We start from the raw sequence: 7,715 nt of genomic DNA on the forward strand, positions 1-7,715 counted from the left end.
CTGTGTTACAGTAATATAGATTTTTGTTTAATTATTTTTTATATTATTGCCAGTACTGTATTTTCACTCAGTGCAACCGCGTTTGCTGGCGGACGCCCTCTTTGTTACAGTAATAGATTTTTGTTTAATTATTTTTTATATTATTGCCAGTACTGTATTTTCACTCAGTGCAACCGCGTTTGCTGGCGGACGCCCTCTGTGTTACAGTAATAGATTTTTGTTTAATTATTTTTTATATTATTGCCAGTACTGTATTTTCACTCAGTGCAACCGCGCTTGCTGGCGGACGCCCTCTGTGTTACAGTAATAGATTTTTGTTTAATTATTTTTTATATTATTGCCAGTACTGTATTTTCACTCAGTGCAACCGCGTTTGCTGGCGGACGCCCTCTGTGTTACAGTAATAGATTTTTGTTTAATTATTTTTTATATTATTGCCAGTACTGTATTTTCACTCAGTGCAACCGCGCTTGCTGGCGGACGCCCTCTGTGTTACAGTAATAGATTTTTGTTTAATTATTTTTTATATTATTGCCAGTACTGTATTTTCACTCAGTGCAACCGCGCTTGCTGGCGGACGCCCTCTGTGTTACAGTAATAGATTTTTGTTTAATTATTTTTTATATTATTGCCAGTACTGTATTTTCACTCAGTGCAACCGCGCTTGCTGGCGGACGCCCTCTGTGTTACAGTAATAGATTTTTGTTTAATTATTTTTTATATTATTGCCAGTACTGTATTTTCACTCAGTGCAACCGCGCTTGCTGGCGGACGCCCTCTGTGTTACAGTAATAGATTTTTGTTTAATTATTTTTTATATTATTGCCAGTACTGTATTTTCACTCAGTGCAACCGCGCTTGCTGGCGGACGCCCTCTGTGTTACAGTAATAGATTTTTGTTTAATTATTTTTTATATTATTGCCAGTACTGTATTTTCACTCAGTGCAACCGCGTTTGCTGGCGGACGCCCTCTGTGTTACAGTAATAGATTTTTGTTTAATTATTTTTTATATTATTGCCAGTACTGTATTTTCACTCAGTGCAACCGCGTTTGCTGGCGGACGCCCTCTGTGTTACAGTAATAGATTTTTGTTTAATTATTTTTTATATTATTGCCAGTACTGTATTTTCACTCAGTGCAACCGCGTTTGCTGGCGGACGCCCTCTGTGTTACAGTAATAGATTTTTGTTTAATTATTTTTTATATTATTGCCAGTACTGTATTTTCACTCAGTGCAACCGCGCTTGCTGGCGGACGCCCTCTGTGTTACAGTAATAGATTTTTGTTTAATTATTTTTTATATTATTGCCAGTACTGTATTTTCACTCAGTGCAACCGCGTTTGCTGGCGGACGCCCTCTGTGTTACAGTAATAGATTTTTGTTTAATTATTTTTTATATTATTGCCAGTACTGTATTTTCACTCAGTGCAACCGCGTTTGCTGGCGGACGCCATCTGTGTTACAGTAATAGATTTTTGTTTAATTATTTTTTATATTATTGCCAGTACTGTATTTTCACTCAGTGCAACCGCGTTTGCTGGCGGACGCCATCTGTGTTACAGTAATAGATTTTTGTTTAATTATTTTTTATATTATTGCCAGTACTGTATTTTCACTCAGTGCAACCGCGTTTGCTGGCGGACGCCCTCTGTGTTACAGTATTACTTGTCGCTTATGCTTAATTTCGTCCCACCAAATACGACACGGGTTTTACATACGTATATTATACGTATATTTGGCAAGGGGATGCGTTTGCCGGGTTATGATCTCGGCTAATTACGTAGCGGGTGGATTTTGCCAGAGCGAGACATTGTTGAATTAAACTCCGTTAAATTATTATGAGGGGTGCGTTGTTATAGTTATGATTTGGCTGTTAAAATGGCAGGGGCTTGGTGATGGGTTATGCGTTCGATGCTCGGGTAGTGAATGTTTAGGTACACGACATACTAGATAGGATTAGACTGAAGGAATATAGTTATTTGTACAACAAGAGAGCAAAGTTTGATATTTCTTCGAGTGCTTGTTTTGAGTCCCGTGCAAGCGAAAGATTCTATAATCTAATTTAGAATCTTGAGCGTAGTAAGGGACTCAAAACAAGCTCTTTTTATCTCTTTCTTTTTGCTAATGACGTGAAAGGGATAAAGACAATAGAATCCAAATATTTCGAACTTGTATTAGGTCCCGCACGTTGAAATGACATTCGAATCTAAAGGTCACTTGAATGTTATTTTGTCTCACTCGGTGAGCAAAATGCGATTTTGCTCACTGTTTTTAAGCAGCAAATTACCCTTATTCGAGCTGCTGACGTGAAGAATATTTTTACAGTAAAAATGCTGCTACTTTCCCGGACGCGGGCAGGGATGAGCACTTTCCGTGCATATGTCGAAACTTAGAGCCATATGTACTGTAAAACTTTACGTGCGAATAGGTAACTCGCAATTCGTGTTGATTTAAAACACTCCCTTCGGTCGTGTTTTAATTTATCCCCACTCCTTGCGAATTTCCTATTTTCTGCTATTGTATCAAAAATAACTATTTTAGTGTAATTTTTGGAATTTATTATTATTTTTTATTTATTTATTACAGATAAATCACAATTACAGAATATTTGATCAAAAAGTATCGTTAAACCACAATGGTTTGTCTCGATACTCCATTCCGCAGTATTTAATAATTAGAAATACAATGCAATACACATACATCCAATGGAATGTCATTCAATAAGTAACATTTCCCAATTATACGCTCGAACTAGTTTTAAATAAACAGAAGGAAATATATTTTCATCCAATTTATTTAACAATAATTTTAGCGACTTTCACTTCATAATTTATAAACAATACAATATTCTGCCAAAATACCGCAGTGTCTTAAATAAAATAAATAATAATAATAAATAAATATTATAGGACATTATTACACAAATTGACTAAGTCCCACAGTAAGCTCAATAAGGCTTGTGTTGAGGTTACTTAGACAACGATATATATAAATATTTATAAATACTTAAATACACAGAAAACACCCATGACTCAGGAACAAATATCCATGTTCATCACACGAATACATGCCCTTACCAGGATTTGAACCCGGGACCATCAGCTTCGTAGGCAGGGTCACTACCTACTAGGCCAAACCGGTCGTGTCTTAAGATGAAAGTCTTTAACCAGTGTCTGTTTGTTCTATATAATTATTATACTACTCTTTGGTGTAACTAGTGATGATGTATGGCACAGTAACGTGGTCGCTCACAATGGCTCTCATAAGAAGGCTTAAGTTAACTCAAACTGCATAGAAATTTCAGATTGTATAAAAATATAATTTTCGCCACACCAGTTGGTAAAGGCTGTCTTGGTTGTTCAAAAACGGATGAGAAAGTTGCATTTTATCCACGTGTGTGGCAAAGTAATCTTATTCAAATTTTGAGTTGTTTCCTTATGTTAGCTAGTAGAATTTACATGACAAATACCACACGTCAAAAAATCCTTAAATATGACAATTCACATTAAAAACACCATATGCTTAAAAATTTGTTGTCAATTGACAACCAGGGGCTCAACGGTAAAGGGCACCGTTCCATAACGGCACGAGGCGCCACGTGCCGCTAAACTGATTTGTGGAATAGTGCCCATCAGAATGTACTCTACAAATTGTTTTGTTAATTTCATAAGGAAAATTGAGGCGGTGTCATAGTTAAAATAGGTGAGCAGTACACAGACTATTAGCTTAACAAAAAGATCATGTTTCCATATGTAGAACAATACAATAAAAAGACATTTATGTATGTCAAGCTACAAGGCTCATAATCAGTTTAAAAATGTCTAATTTCTAAATCATATAATTTCCTAGGTCACAAAATATTGCACAAACATATATAAAAATAATCATTTAAAATTGCTCTTAATAAAAATTATCATTATTCACAATACAATATAACGAAATCACGAAAGAATGTCTAATTTTCATTTATTTTCAATTGTATGTCGTTAAACTGAATAACATAGTAGTATAATTTAAGTATAAAATAGCTAGTGGCTTACAGCGTTGGCAGCATGGTTCCATTTTTATCACTTTTACATACTTGTTAGAATGTGACAGGCATGGTGACAAATGATAAAGAGCCGACCATCTTAGCCCTACTTATATTTTTTGAGTTATTCCGGTCATATCTCGCCAGATTCGCGCGGGACGCCATAATTTTCGTTTTTTTGGGTTTACGCCCTTCTTAAGCTCTTAACTAACTCTTAACTATGTGTAATGATTATTATACATTCTGTATCATTCGAATTTTTTATTAATATATTTGGATTATAAAAATTTTTTTGTGTACAAAGTTATTAAGAAATTATCAGGTAAATGTCTTTCCTAAATTTTATCTCTAATTTGTAATTTTACAAAAATAAAAAATTAAACAAAAATCAACCATATTTCAGGAGTAATATGGTTCATTATGGCTAGAACTTGTGATGGTAATTAGTGAGTTTTGCTTCTCACCTGACTCAGGTGGATACATATCACACCAAGGTGTTTTGTAGTCATAATACTGGTTTATTATATTTGTGTTACCATAAAATTCGGGTACCGATTCACAAAGCCACCGGAAACAAATTGTGGTCATGTTTGGTTCCGTTTATTTTTGATTTTCAAAACGTTTCAAATTAATTACGACACAGCACTGTGACTGCGCAGCTCAGATTAAAAAAATAATTTTCAAAATCGGTTCAGAAATGACGGAGTTTACTCCATAACTAACAAACATAAAAAAAATTATACAACCGAATTGATAACCTCCTCTTTTGAAATCTTGAAGTCGGTTAAAAAAAGGGAATAGACACGGAATCTTTCATTTCAATTACGTCCACGTTTACAACCTGTAATTGTGTATTAAGGGCCGTAAACAAGAATTTACGAACAAGTGTTAATTTGAAGTCCGAACTCGAAGGCGAGGGCTTAATTAACACGAGACCGTAATTCTTGTACCGCCCGTGGCACACACAATGTTTCTCATCATACTTGTGAGGAAAAAAAACTAAATTTTAAGCGAGACAATTCTTAATTAACCCTATTACTAAGACTCCGCTGCCCGTCCATCCCTCTGTCCGTCTGTCACCAGGCTGTCTCTCATGAACCGTGATAGCAAGATAGTTAAAATTTTCACAGATGATGAATTTTCTGTTGCTACCTATAACAACAAATACTAAAAACAAGTGCGAGTCGGACTCGCGCACGAAGGGTTCCGTACCATTATTTATAAAAACGGCAAAAAAATATGTTTGTTGTATGGGAGCCCCCCTTAAATATTTATTTTATTCTGTTTTTAGTATTTGTTATTATAGCGGCAACAGAAATAAATCATCTGTGAAATTTTTAACTGTCACGGTTCATGAGATACAGCCTGGTGACAGACGGACGGACAGCGAAGTCTCAGTAATAGGGTCCCGTTTGACCCTTTGGGTACGGAACCCTAAAAAGTATGGAACCCTCGCTGAGCAAGTCCAAATCGCATTTGTCCGTTTTTTTATTGACAAAACAACAGCTCCCAAATACTCTGACCTAGAGTATTTTTGTATATGTATATGAACTTTGTTGCAGTGAGTGCGGATACTTCCGACGGATGTGGCGTCGGCGCCCGAGCAGACCCGACTCGCAAGTAGGGTTGGCAGAAATGCCCGACGGGTTTTAATAATAATAATAATTGAGCCTATATACGTCCCACAGCTGGGCACAGGCCTCCTCTCATGCGCGAGAGGGCTCGGGCTATAGTCCCCACGCTAGCCCAATGCGGATTGGGGACGTCACATACACCTTTGAATTTCCTCGCAGATGTATGCAGGTTTCCTCACGATGTTTTCCTTCACCGAAAAGCTAGTGGTAAATATCAAATGATATTTCGTACATAAGTTCCGAAAAAACTCATTGGTACGAGCCAGGATTTGAAACCGCGACCTCCGGATTGAAAGTCGGACGTCATATCCACTCGGCCACCACCGCTTTTTACCGACGGGTTTTAAGTATTATAAAATTTGTTGATAGAATCTAAGCTCCCACTTTTGTAGCGACAAAGTGTGTAAATGTCATATTGGGTTGCATATAGTAATCACTCCCTATAACGGAACACGCACCATTAATAGAATGGTATAGACAAATCCTGTAAAACAAGTATTTACCATCGTTTTAATCGCTCGCAACATTTTACCATAAACAAGAGATTAAGTTTAATTTTTCATTGATATTAATGCCTTTCTTTATTTGGAAACGAGCGATTTTTATTATAATACTCATTTTTTGCGTCGGGGGTTAAAAACTACGTCAATACAAATGTATTAATGATGAAATTGATAATTCAATGTATATATATACCGTATTTTTTTAACATTTAGATTTTATTCTAGAAAGGTTCTAGACTAGTATTTTTATACAATTTTGATGTTTGACGATCCTTTTGTGAAATTCTTATTATTAAGAATAAGAAGAATAAGAATAACATTTATTTGTATAACACAGGTGATACAAAGGGTCTTAATATAGAAATATAAACTCTGTGTTTTGCCTATGGGCGTACAAATTTGTTCCTTAACTAACTAACTTAAAACTAATTAAATTTAGTTATAAAAGATTATTAAATTAGGTATTGCTAAACTGGACAAAAAATAATAATTTAATAAATACAATTCATACAATTAAAATAAGAGAAAATCTAAATATCAATTCAAGAAACAACATATAATTTAACTCAATTCAAATAATATAGAAATAAATAGTTTACAATTAGATTTAAATGTCAATGAAAAAGTCATTAATGGAGTAATATGTTTTACTAATTAGAAAAGTTTTTAGTTGCTTCTTAAATCGGTTTATGTTCTGAGTTTTTATATGTTCTGGAATTTTATTATATATTTTGGAAGCCATTCCCAATATACTTTTATTCAGTAAGGCCGTTTTGTGTTTCGTACTAGCTATATTATTCTGGTACTGTGACCTCACAGGAAGTCTGCGTTGCTCAGATACCATTGTGAAAAGTTGCGGGTTACTTTTGACGAAATTTGCCACTTCAAAAATATATAGTGCCGGAAAAGTCAAAATATTTAATGACTTAAAATATGGGACACAGCTTTCTCGCATGTTGATACCACAAGTTAAGTTTACCATATCTATAATAGTTCTATGTTTTTTTTAGAACAATAATAACTGCATCAATAAATTGCTCTGATATTTAGATTAAGATGATATTTGTAAAATTTGACGATTTAAAAGTGCTTGTTGCTAGGCCTATTTGAATAAAGAATATTTTGACTTTTGACTTTTTGACTTTTATTTGCACACCGTACAGAGCGCGAAAACGTATATTTTCCGCCCACCCCAATTAAAATTGTAATTATAATGAAAAGCGCTAATCTCATTTACGGCGCCCTTTATGGCGTACGGGTTATGATTTGTATACAGGTTTATGTACTTGTTTTTATACAGATTGTTTATTAACTAAAACCACTTACTGAAACCCGTAAATGTTGAGGTCAGTCATACCAAAAAGAATTCGTAATAGAGGTGTATTGTCGAAGAAAACTTTTTTAGCCACGTAAATTTACTGCCATACAGTACCCCTAGTGTAAATAAATTCTATTTCGAAACGTGACGTACGCGTTTGCGTTTAGTCTCATTTTGTATTGGATTTAAAAAGAGCGCGCCAAGCGGGACGTTTTGGAAACTCAAAA

Source organism: Cydia pomonella, chromosome 1 (assembly GCF_033807575.1).
Source record: "Cydia pomonella isolate Wapato2018A chromosome 1, ilCydPomo1, whole genome shotgun sequence".
Taxonomy (NCBI): domain Eukaryota; kingdom Metazoa; phylum Arthropoda; class Insecta; order Lepidoptera; family Tortricidae; genus Cydia; species Cydia pomonella.